General features: G+C 35.6%; 1 protein-coding gene across 2 annotated transcripts in view; it reads left to right on the forward strand.

Annotated features, from left to right (window-relative positions):
* p2ry1 (purinergic receptor P2Y1) overlaps window positions 1-9549 on the forward strand; it is a 40611-nt gene extending 31062 nt beyond the window's left edge. For both annotated transcript variants that reach the window (XR_009131514.1, XR_009131513.1), the window contains exon 2: window positions 9371-9549. The gene's annotated coding sequence lies outside the window, so the exon portion shown is untranslated. The remainder of the gene's footprint in view (window positions 1-9370) is intronic.
* The last annotated feature ends 2769 nt before the right edge of the window (window positions 9550-12318 follow it).

A 12318-nucleotide genomic window follows, 5' to 3' on the forward strand; every position in this document is an offset into this window, starting at 1 on the left:
CCCAAAGACAGCTGGGATAGGCTCCAGCACCCCCACGACTCGTGTGAGGAAAAGCGGTAGAGAATGAATGAATGAATTTATATTTATATTTATATTTATATTTATATTTATATTTATATGTATATTTATATTTATATTTATATTTATATTTATATTTATATTTATATTTATATTTATATTTATATTTATATTTATATTTATATTTATAAAAACTCTGCATCAACTTCCCTCTTTTTCCCCTCATTATTTTATTTTAAATATTTTCCAAATATTTCTTTATCGCCATAATATTTTGTTATACTTTATGATATTATAACTAGGGATATCCGATATTGGCTTTGTTGGTGAAAACTCAGATTCCGATATTGTCCAACTCTCAACTTCCGATACTGATACCAGCCGATACTGATATGTGTAACATGACATACATGACATACCTGTGGTGGAATGAACACGTGTGTCAAAAATGTCTTGATTTTTTTTTTTTTGTCCATACAAATTTTACCAAATACAATTATTACAAAATAGAGGGTTTTTTTGTACTTTTTTGCATTTATTTAAAAATGGTTATTAATTGTATTATTTTTGTAGTTTTCTTTTAATGCTACTAGAATAACTTTTTCTAATATTTTAATTAATTTATTTATTTTATTTTTGTCAAATAAATAGTTCCATTCTATTTTTAGAATGTGCGTACATAGAAGAAAGAGTTATTACTTGTCTTCCAGATGTTGGGTTTATAGTGTTTTTTTCCACAATAGCACATTGTGTGCGTTTATGAGAGATGCATTCATTCGCTTCCTCTGATCCCGTCAGGGTTCAAGGCCAGAGCCTATCCCAGCTGACTAGAGCTAGAAAAAGCTATCCATCCGTTGTATTGTCGTCTGAAGTGAACATCCACACTAAGGCTGTCAGGATGACAAATGGCGTGGCTGTGCCGCCTGACGGATGCGAGCGGGGCTGCTGATGCCTGCTGGGGTTGTTACTTTCCACCGTCGCTGCCAACTGAATAGAATGTCTTCAGGTCTTACGCTGCACGCTTGCTTTCGACTTAACGCTTCCATCATGCTGATGGACACAGTCCAGGTAGAAAATAAAGGAGGGGAAAGAACGCCGCTTGAACTCCTGTGTGGATTGTTATTCTTATGTCCAGTATCATAACACAGACAGTCGCTGAATCGTGCAGCAATCAAAACCACGCCCTGGTAGACTTCCTGATCTTCCGCTATCCATCAGCAATGAAGTCATCACCTTGGTGGACATCCACTCGCACATTAAGATGTTTGAATAGAAAACGCAGAAATTGCAGCTGGTTGTTCAGTTCAGTCAGGGCTGTCGAAAGTGCGGCCTGGGTGCCGTTTGTGGCCCGGGGCTCTTTTTATGTTGGCCGGCGGCACATTCTAAAAATAAAACCAAAAAAAAACAGCAAAAATGACAAATTATTTTAAATTTGACAAGAATAAAGTGAAAATATAATGCGAAAAAAGTGTAATTTAGTGAGAATAATGTTGTAATATTAAGAGGAAAAAAATAATTTTCATATCATAAAATGAAATATTAAAGAACATGGCATGAAAAGGGAACAAGTTGCATGAAAAATATAATAAAAGGGAAAAGATTTGTGTAAAAAAAAAGAGTTTTTATTTATATTTATATTATCCTGGCCGGCGGCACATTCTAAAAATAAAACCAAAAAAACAGCAAAAATGACAAATTATTATAAATTTGACAAGAAAAAAGTGAAAATATAATGTGAAAAAAGTGTAATTTAGTGAGAATAATGTTGTACTATTAAGAGGAAAAAAATAATTTTCATATCATAAAATGAAATATTAAGGAAATTTTTTTGTTTCTTTTTGTTATAATATTATGAGAAACAAACTAAATTATTTAAGTTGTAATTTTTGAAACCACGGTTGGTAAAAAATTAAAATTATGAGAGTAAAAATATTTTTTCAAAGAAATTTGAATTATTATTAAAATTGAAAAAGCAAGTCCTAGTATTATTAAAACATACAAAACAACGAATAAAGTTATAGTTTTGAAAAAAAAAATAGATTGTGGAAAACATGACAATATGACAAGAATAAAGTCAAAATATTAAGAGAAAAACTAGGAATAATGTTTTGATTTTCCGAGAATAAACTTGTAATATAGTGAGGAAAGGTAATGTCATTTTCTACCGCTTATCCTGGAGCCTATCCCAGCTGTCTTCGGGCGAGAGGCGGGGTACACCCTGGACTGGTGGCCAGCCAATCACAGGGCACATATAGACAAACAACCATTCACACTCACATTCATACCTATGGACAATTTGGAGTGGCCAATTAACCTAGCATGTTTTTGGAATGTGGGAGGAAACCGGAGTACCCGGAGAAAACCCACGTATGCACGGGGGAGAACATGCAAACACAGAGATGCCGGAGGTGGGGGAATCGAACTCGGTCTCCTCGCTGTGTGTCCTGCGCACTAACCACTTATGAGAAGAACAGGAAATATTGGAAAATTTGGTTAGATGAAAAAGTTTACTGTAGGGATGCCTGATAAATATAATAAAATATCATAAAAATGCGATATCGTTCATTCCTCCACATATGGGTATATATCGATATCGGAAATTGAGAGTTGGACAATATCGACATTTCGACAAAATTATATTTGTTTAATGTGAATGGAATAAAGTCAAAATATTATGGCAATAAAATCATTATAAAAAAGAAAAGATAATTTTTTTGGAATAAACAACAGTAAAAATGGGGAAAAGAGTGTGACACGGGGACGTGTGTGTGTGTATTCAGGTGTGACTATTGCAAGTAAAACAGTCCAGACTGATATCCCCTCCCATGAGACGGTTAAAGGAGTGTTTGTCTTGATATTTTCACACCGCATGTCACTTAAAGAGACGTGGCAACGCGCCACGGGCAGGGCCGTCTCAGTCGGAAGGAAAGGTGCCAGACGGCCTGATAAGCCCTGCAAGGTAGGACAAGGGCCTTTGAGATGAACTACGGTTCATTAAAAAGAAAAAAAAAGTTGTCTGGCGCCCCAGAGACGGAGGAGGAAGAGGAGGGTGGCGAAGGAGATAAGGAACGGTGTGTGAGTGAAGATAACAAATATGCTGTTGGCTTAGAGTTAGGTGATAGAGGTGATGGAGGCTCGGCGAGCGAAGAATAAGGAACTCGGTAGAGTAGCCCGCGTCATCCATCATGGACACTTCATTAGCTCACACTCTCATCATATCCTTTACATACTTGCTGACATTTATACAGTGTAAAGGAACAGGCTTTGCTACACATCTTAAAATAAAGCCTGGAGCTCTGCCACAAACATGGAGCTATATGTTTGATCATTTGTTTTGGTAGAAATTTTACAAGAATTAAGTGAAAATCTTAACAAAAAAAAGTAAACATTTTAAATAAAGTTGAAATATTAAAGAAAAAAATTACAAAAGTAAAATTATTCTGGGAATAAAGTCAGAATTATGAAGAAAGTTCACAAAAAAGTTGAAGAATAAAGAGAATGAAGTCAAAATACCATGGCAATAATGGCATAAAAATAGCATAGAGATGAAATTTTAAAGAATTTTTCAAATGTAAAAAATATATACAGTATACGTATGTATCATGAAAAACATATTTGAAAAATAATCTTAGTCAAATTTAACTAAATAATACATCAAATTATTATAAAATATGCTCACTTTTCGGCCTTTTGTATCGAGTTATGGTCTCCTATAGAGCAGCTACACACAATAACCTGCACAGAAAACTTTTTCAGAATCTGCATCTATTCCAGCTGTATTTCCTTGGATTTGTGCTTTCCGCCAAAACCATCTGTTTTAATTTATTCTACCCACGGCCACCTACAGGCACGCCCACTTCGCTGTGATTGTTATTTTTCAATTCTTTTTATACATTTATTTCTATTTTAGTTTGGGTATTTCAAGCTATGCTTGTCAAGGGGACTTCTTATGCTTCTGCTCTTTTCCGAGCTGTAAATGCTGCTACAATGTTGTATTCTCTTGTTAAAAGATACCACAAGTCAGATAACAAAGTTTGTGCATTTGGAAGCGAGCCCTGAAAGCAGTTTTGGTGTTTTACAGAGTTTTTTTTTTTCTACTGATGTCATTGCCACCCGAACTTCCTTATATGAGAATGTCCAGTTGAGTAATTGATCATAGGAATTTTGTTTTTTTTTTGTGATTCATTCATTCATTCATTCATTTTCTACCGCTTTTCCTCACGAGGGTCGCGGGGGGTGCTGGAGCCTATCCCAGCTGTCTTCGGGCGTAAGGCGGGGTACACCTGGTGGCCAGCCAATCACAGGGCGTTTTTTTGTGATGTGTTTAATTATTTAATTAATTCTGTGAAGCTTTCCTAAAGAGCTGTCGACAACACTCCACATGGGACTGTTTTGTGAACACGGGCCAATACGACACGGGACTATCCGCCAAAGTGTTGCTGAAGGTCTTTCCAACGTTACTTAGTTGTGTCGAAAAGTCAGAAGAGCAAGCTGTAAGTAACAATTGATTAGTATCCTAACTGTGTTTATGTTGTGTAAGTAATAGAAAAAAGGGGTTTCGGCAGCTGTCTGAAAGTCCTCGGGAGTGTGACAAATCCCAGTGGAGTGAACTTGGCGGGAGGCGTGCCTGGAGGAGGGAAATCAAACACACTGTTCGGGCGGGAGAAAGGAAATCAATGGATACACTACAGGAAGAGTCGCAGAGTCTGGAAGATCTAGACCAGGGGTGCTCACACTTTTTCAGCATGCGAGCTACTTTTAAAATGACCGAGTCAAAATGATCTACCCACTACAAAAATGCAAAACATCTATTTATTTTCAAATGTATTGAGGATTATTTGTACGTACAATGTATGTTGATGTACCTTACATAACCAAATGAGCCAATATTGCAAAACACACATAATTAACTATTAACATTTTTTGTAATTACCTGAGTTTACTTTGATGACTTGCACTGAATTGAACCAGCCAGGGATGCATAGTCCGGACAGTAGCTGCTGATAGCCAGCCTCAAGCACACTTCCAAATGTTTATCAGTCATGGATAATATCCGTATCATAATATCCGTATAATATTCCATATCCGTATGGAAGTGATATGTTTTTTGCCTTTTTACTTGGTCCAGTTTTTGCCTTTTTGCTTGGTCCAGCTCCTTCACTCATTTTAGTGACCATAAACTTTAGCGAGGGCTTAAAATCTCGCAATTCGCCGACTAGCTTAGCACTTTGCATCGTTGTTTACGCATGAGCGGTGACCTAAAGGTCAAAATTCAGTTGTCATCTGACTGGTTGTCCTGTATGTCAATCAAGTAACGGGGATGGATGATAGGCTGACATCGTAAGTTCTGCTGCACTTAGAGACGTTGTTTGATTTGATTGGTCGCCCGAAAAGCAACATTCAGTTGTCATCTGAATGGCTGCCCTGTATGTCAATCAAGTGACGGCATTGATGCTGGGATGATATTTTTTTAATGTCACGCCGCGATCGACCAGCGATCGACCAGTACCACCTCCGCGATCGACCGGTAGATCGAGATCGACTTAATGAGCACCCCTGATCTAGAAAGCTTTCTGTGCGGGTTATGGTGTGTGGCTTCTCTATAGGAGTCCACAACTCAATACAAACCTCAAACCTTACAAACCTTAACATTTTGACCAGGAGTGTATAAATGATCATATGAGTTTAACATGATGTCCTTAGATTTTTATTAACTTTAATGTAGCCTCCTGAACAATTTAATTAACACCAAACGTGGCATAAAAGGTAAAGTTCATCTAAATGCTGAACAAGTGTGGATGCTGTGTTTTCTGTCCTGTTCCTGCATGTGAGCATTAATGATCTACCCAAGAGTCTTCACGACATCTTGCAAGTTCACCAAGTGACTCTTCAGTGTTGTTTTTATCCGGGCTGCACTGTTTATTTTGGTGTGTTTAAAGCACGGAATGTTGAATGCGGTCTCCGTTAAGCACACGCCATAAAAATGGTTGCACGTATCAGCGTTGAAAAAAAAAAAATTCTATTTGAGTTCAATTTCCTTTATCATTTTTAATTCAAATTCAAATTTTTCTTCTGCGTATCGGTGCACAAATGCATATTAAAGTTGCATTATGAGCACACTCCATTCCATATTCCATTAAAAGAACGAGCGGAGTTCCTCCCTTCCCGGGAGATAGTCACACCCAGATAGTCTGAAGTGTGCTTGGTGTTGCCAATTCCACCTCTAACCTCGTCTGCTTGGCCGTAATATCTCCTCTCCCCGCTGACCCAGCTGCCTTTCCTATTTCACCTTTCTTGTTTACGTTCTATTATCCTCTGCTGCTTCAATGCCGCGGCCCATTAACTCCAGCGTGCATATGTGTGTGTGTGTGTGTGTGTGTGTTTATAGGTGTTTGCAAGCGGAGCAGGTGTCAGAGGTTACTTGAGGTAGATGGAAGATGGCAAGCGACACATTCATTAAAGCGCAAATAAAATCACACACTTGTCTACAGGGGGGGTGTTTATTTGGGGTGCACGTTTGTGTCTTGGATGCTCTTGCTTTTGCTACGATCGTCATAAATATGCTGCATACGGCAGGAAAACAAACGTACAAACGGTTTTCCCGAGAGGGCGACATTGTAAAAAATTAACGGATGCAACTTTGACATGTATGACAGTTTTGTCATGTAGATGAAAGAGTAGGAACTTTCCCATCTGCTCTTTTTTATCCCCTTTTCTTTTTTTTTTCTTTTTTTTTTTTTTACACATTTTATCAAATATATCAACTTTCTTCTTAAATAATCTTCCTAAATGTTCTTCTTGTGGTATTATGGATTTATTCCAATAATATTCTACCTTTGTCCCCAACCTTATTTTCCAAAAATGACAACTTGATTTTTTTTTTCTCCTAATAGTACAACTAGCATATTTTTTCAATATTTCAACTCTATGCTCGTAAAAAAATTATCATAATATTGTGAGTTTATTGTAAAAATGCAAAAAAAAATATTTTTGTATTTTGACTTTATTCTCGTAAAATTACAACAGCTTTTTCCATGTCTGCTGATGCTGTTGTTTTTTAATTTTCCAAATTTTTCAACTTCCATTCAATCCAATATTCATTTCTTTATTCTCATAATATTTTGGCATTATTTCCAATATATAATATAATATAATATAATATAATATAATATAATATAATATAATATAATATAATATAATATAATATAATATAATATAATATAATATAATATAATATAATATAATATAATATAATATAATAACTTCATGCACAACCTGTTTGTTGTTTGTTTTTATTTTGAGCAAAACAATGCACTGTTGCAAAACATACAACAGAATATACGTATACAAAATAGCACAATCAAGTCCACAATAGTCTTTGAGCGAGAAAGAAATAATATAGAAACACATTTAAAGCTCAAAATGGAGTGGGAAGAAGTAAAACTTATTAAATCCCACCCTAATATCTCTCGAGTACGTCAATGGAAACCAAATGAAAACCAAAAGCTGCTTCTTTTTTTTTTTTTCTTTCCTAATAATACCTCAAGCTTTTACCAATATTTACACATGTGAAGGGATTTCCAATACTATCGGTAGTAATACAAGTACCACAATGGTAGGCAACATCGGACATACAATAAATACCAGCAATGGTAAATGAACACCACAAGGTAGGTAACAGTTAATCATCCACACAACATGAACACATTAGACCTGAATGTCTCTGTAGTGGATACAGACATTCTGTTTGTAGAGACATTGGAAACGGCCAATGTCTTGACATCGCTTCTGTTCAAGTCCCAGACTATTCCACAGCTTAACCCCACAAACTGATAAGGAAAACATATCCTGGTGGAATTTGCCATCAGAATGATCAAATTCCCAAAACTTCGCAAATCATATGGCATATCTCTGTGAGAAAATGTTTTTGAATATTAGCCCAATTTCCCAAAATGTATAACTTTGTTTTGTTTTGTTTGTTTCTCATAATATTACAAATTTACAAAGTAAAAATTGTAAAAGTAAAAATTGCAATACTGTATATATTACTGTTATTATATATTGTCATACCCATACTGTTTATAATCTGTATAATCTACAATAGCCATATTATAGTCATTTATATCCCAGTACATATCCTCACTGTATTATAGTCATAGCCTGTATAGTTTTATTTACATAGATCTGTCCATACTAATGTACTTATAAAAATTGCACTTCTGGTTGGATGCTAACTGCATTTTGTTGCCCTGTACAAGTGACATGAGCAATAACAATAAAGTTGAATCTAATCTAATCTAATCTAATCTAAAAAAATATTTAATATTTCAACAGTATTTAAGGTTATTCTCATTTTTAATTGGATTCTAAATTTTTTTATCTTAATATTTTGAGTTTATTATAATTTAAAAAAAATCATGAATATTTTTTTTCCTGAAGATTTTTTCTTAATATTTTTATTTTATTCTCTGAAAATGATGGCTTTTTTTTCTCCAAATTTTCCAACTATTAAGACTCGCTCATAAATATTCTTCTTGTAATTATATTTTGACTTTATACTCATCATCATATAATTGTTCAAAAATTACAACTTTATTTGTTGTTATGTTTGTTTTTTATAATCTAATGACTAAAAAGTCTTTCTTTAAAATTTCAACTTTATGCAACTAAAATGATGTTATTTTTCCCTCATAATATTATGGCGTTATTGCCATAACATTACAACCTTTTTTCTTATATTTTGACTTTATTCTGTAAGATTACTGCCATTGTTGCTGTTGTTGGGTACTTTCTTTCGGTTTTCTTTGATGAAATGACTTTTTGAAATGTGCTGCAGGCCCTGATAATCAGCCACCGTCTAATCTGCATTAAAGGTCCCCTGCCCTGCAAAGGTGACCTTTTCATGTCATAATAGTGTGTGTCCAAGCAGCCTGTTACTGTGAGTAAAATCTTCCTCACTTATTTGCTCCACTTTTGAGAGAATTGGTCCTCTAATAGTTCGTAAAAGAATAAAAAATTATTCCTTGAGGACATGATATACGTACAGCATCGTCCCATCTAGATGAGCTCATCCTGTGGGGACACGGAGGACAGCGACGTATCAAAGCAGGCTTCTCTACACATTTAGAAATAAAATCCATGCCAACGTGGGAGCCCAGTCGTCTGTTGGCGCTGTGCATAATAAAATAAGTTGATTTCCGCAGAGTCATGCTGAAAAATAGACAGAAGAAGAATACAGCATGCAGCAATGAGTGGGCACACGTTTCAGCATAAATGTTTACCGGTAGGAGTCATTTCCTGCAACCGGAGACTTTATTAATCATTTTTCTGTCTTTCTCTGCGTCCTCTGTAGGTGTTGACTTGAGCGCTCGCGTGTGAAAGCCGATCCACCCGTCCTGGATTCCCTGCTAAACTTAGCCGAGCGTCTGCGATGGGCGAAGGAGGAGGTCATTAGCGTGTTTTGTCAGCCTCCACGACCCGTTGTGTCATCCTGCTGAGCTCACATGAACTCACTCACCAAGCCAGTATTGATCCAGCAGGGCTTGTGGAGGAGGGGGAGGGGGGCGGGGCATCCCGGGGCATCCCAGAGGCCTGTCTGCCTTCCAGACAGTACTTTCAAGGTCAAGTCAACTACTCCAATATCATATCTCTCAGCAGAGCACAGACCTCCGCCAAGGAAGGCCAAACAATAATACTAACCAAAACCCTTTGGAAGACAAGCTAGCGTGCATGAAATACCGATCTCCTCTTATTACACAATTGGCCCAGGATTTATGGATTATTAGTTGCTAAGTCCCACCTTGCTCAAACTTAGCAAACACGTGCTTGTAATATGTACCTTTAAGGCACGCACCAAATTCATTCAAGAAAACTAAACAAACTAAAATTAAAAAAACAATTACAGCAATCTAAAAAAATGAAAATACATTGAAAAATCAGCAGTATTTTTTACAAGAATTACATTGTTTTTAAAAGTTGTATTTTTCTGCAAAAACAAACGAATAAGGTTGTAATTTTTTTTTTGCAGAAAAAGTTACAATGTTACTAGAATAAAGTCAAAATACTATGGTAATAAAGTCATAATTATGAGAAGAAGATTTACCAGAAAGTTGAAATTGTGGGAAAATTCAAACAAAAAACAACGGCATAAATGAAAATAAAACAGCTGTAATTTCTTCATTTTTTGTCCGCTAGCTAAAACAAATCTAAAGTAATCTAAAAAGAAATTAAATTGAAAAATCAGCAGTAATTTTTACAAGAATTACATTTTTTTCAAGTCGTAATTTTCTGAAAAACAAACTAATAAAGTTGTAAAATTGTTTTCATTTGTTGGCAAAAAACGGTACAATGTTACTAGAATAAAGTCAAAATACTATGGTAATAAAGTCATAATTATGAGAAGAAGATTTACAAGAAAGTTGAAATTGTGGGGAAATTCAAACAAAAAACAACGGCATAAATGAAAATAAAACAGCTGTAATTTTCTTCATTTTTTTTGTCCGCTAGCTAAAAAAATCTAAAGCAATCTAAAAAGAAATTAAATTGAAAAATCAGCAGTAATTTTTACAAGAATTAAAAAAGTTGTAATTTTCGGAAAAACAAACTAATAAAGTTGTAATTTTTTTTTTTCATTTGCTGGCAAAAAATGTTACAATGTTACTAGAATAAAGTAAAAATATTATGGTAATAAAGTCAGAATTATGAGAAGAAGATTTACAGTTTTTACAAAAAGTTAAAACCGTTGGAAAATTCAAACAAAAACGACGGCATAAATGAAAATAAAACAGCTGTAATTTTTTTCATTTTTTTTCAAAACGTTCAGCTCACTCAGGATGAGTCGACTACCTATTCAGATTTTTCACAATATTCCCAAATTTAATGTAGTTTCATATTTTCTGGGTAACTTTAACTCCCATTAAAAATTAATGGGCAACAGAAATGGCGCCCTCTGCTGGTAAAAAGTCACTTATAATTTTCTATTACTGAATCACTTTTCGGTTTGGACAGTGATAGCATGACTTGGTTGATAAAGTACGTGCTCCCTAATTCAAATGTACGTGGTTCAATTCCCGCTTATGCATTCATCATGTTGTATACAGTTAGATTACATAAGACAGAAGCAGTTTACAGTTTGTTTACTTTCACAGTCTTTGAGAGGGTTATACCTCCCCAGTCCTGAAGGTGGCGGTGTGGGCATTACAACCTGGAGTTGAGAACCGCCAAACAGATGAAGGATAGATGAAGATGATTTCTGGTCACACTTACAAATGAAAAGCTTCCTCATATTCTTATTTTCCGAGGATACGCGTTAAAGCTGAAAGACGGACACATTGACAGACAATGACTCTCCATTGGTAATGATGCTTTCAATGACCTTTCACCCCTGTAAACTATAACCCCTCTGCTAGCAAGCTACCATACTGGACTGTATGCATTATTAATAAAGCCCACATTCCACGTATGAAGGCAGCCATTGTGGGCCCAATGAAAGATGCTGTGTCTCAGTCCTCTCTTCTTTCCCACTTTTTCAATCCATTCCAGCTTTGTGCTCTCCTACACTTTGAATTCTCATTTTTATGGTTCTTGTTCGGATTCCACTGATTTTACACATACAATACATAGTCACTGTTGCGCGATACATTGCTGTTGAATGGCAGGCTGCTGCCCCCTGCTGGACAGAATCATTATCTTGCATGTTTAAAGAAACTACTGTAGGTTATCTTTTAGGTAGGTAATTTTAAAAATGATCGCAGTTGTGGCGGTAACAAGCAGTCCCCTACGATGCTTACATTGGAACGACACTTCCTCATTGTCACGAGATGACCTCGCGGTGCATTCAAGGACACCCTGAACACTACAAGACAATAGCGTCTTTATGAGGGCTGTATGTGTAGTTAGTAGTACAAAAAAAAAAACAATGAGCGGATATTCTTATCACTCTTTTATGCAACCTTTATCCCAGAAAATACATCCTCATCACACTCAAACATACGAATTTGCTATCTTTTTTAAACGCACCCGTCATTGCTCATAATAAACATTTAGAGACAAATACATATTCAGACGTGTGGTATGATTTTAGCTTGATTTGAATAACAAATAGCCAAATATTTAGGCAAAGAAACAACATTGTGACAAAGAAGACGGAAAACACTATTGAATTCAAATTAACTTCAGGAAATAACTCGTGGCAAAACAGGAAATGGTGTCCGTGTGGTGTGTGGCTGCCACAGCGTGTCTTTGGGAAGACACGTTTTCAATGAAGGTAAAGGTAACCGTAAATGTCTATTAATTCTTCCA

This window comes from Doryrhamphus excisus, chromosome 8 (assembly GCF_030265055.1).
Source record: "Doryrhamphus excisus isolate RoL2022-K1 chromosome 8, RoL_Dexc_1.0, whole genome shotgun sequence".
In the NCBI taxonomy this organism is placed as follows: domain Eukaryota; kingdom Metazoa; phylum Chordata; class Actinopteri; order Syngnathiformes; family Syngnathidae; genus Doryrhamphus; species Doryrhamphus excisus.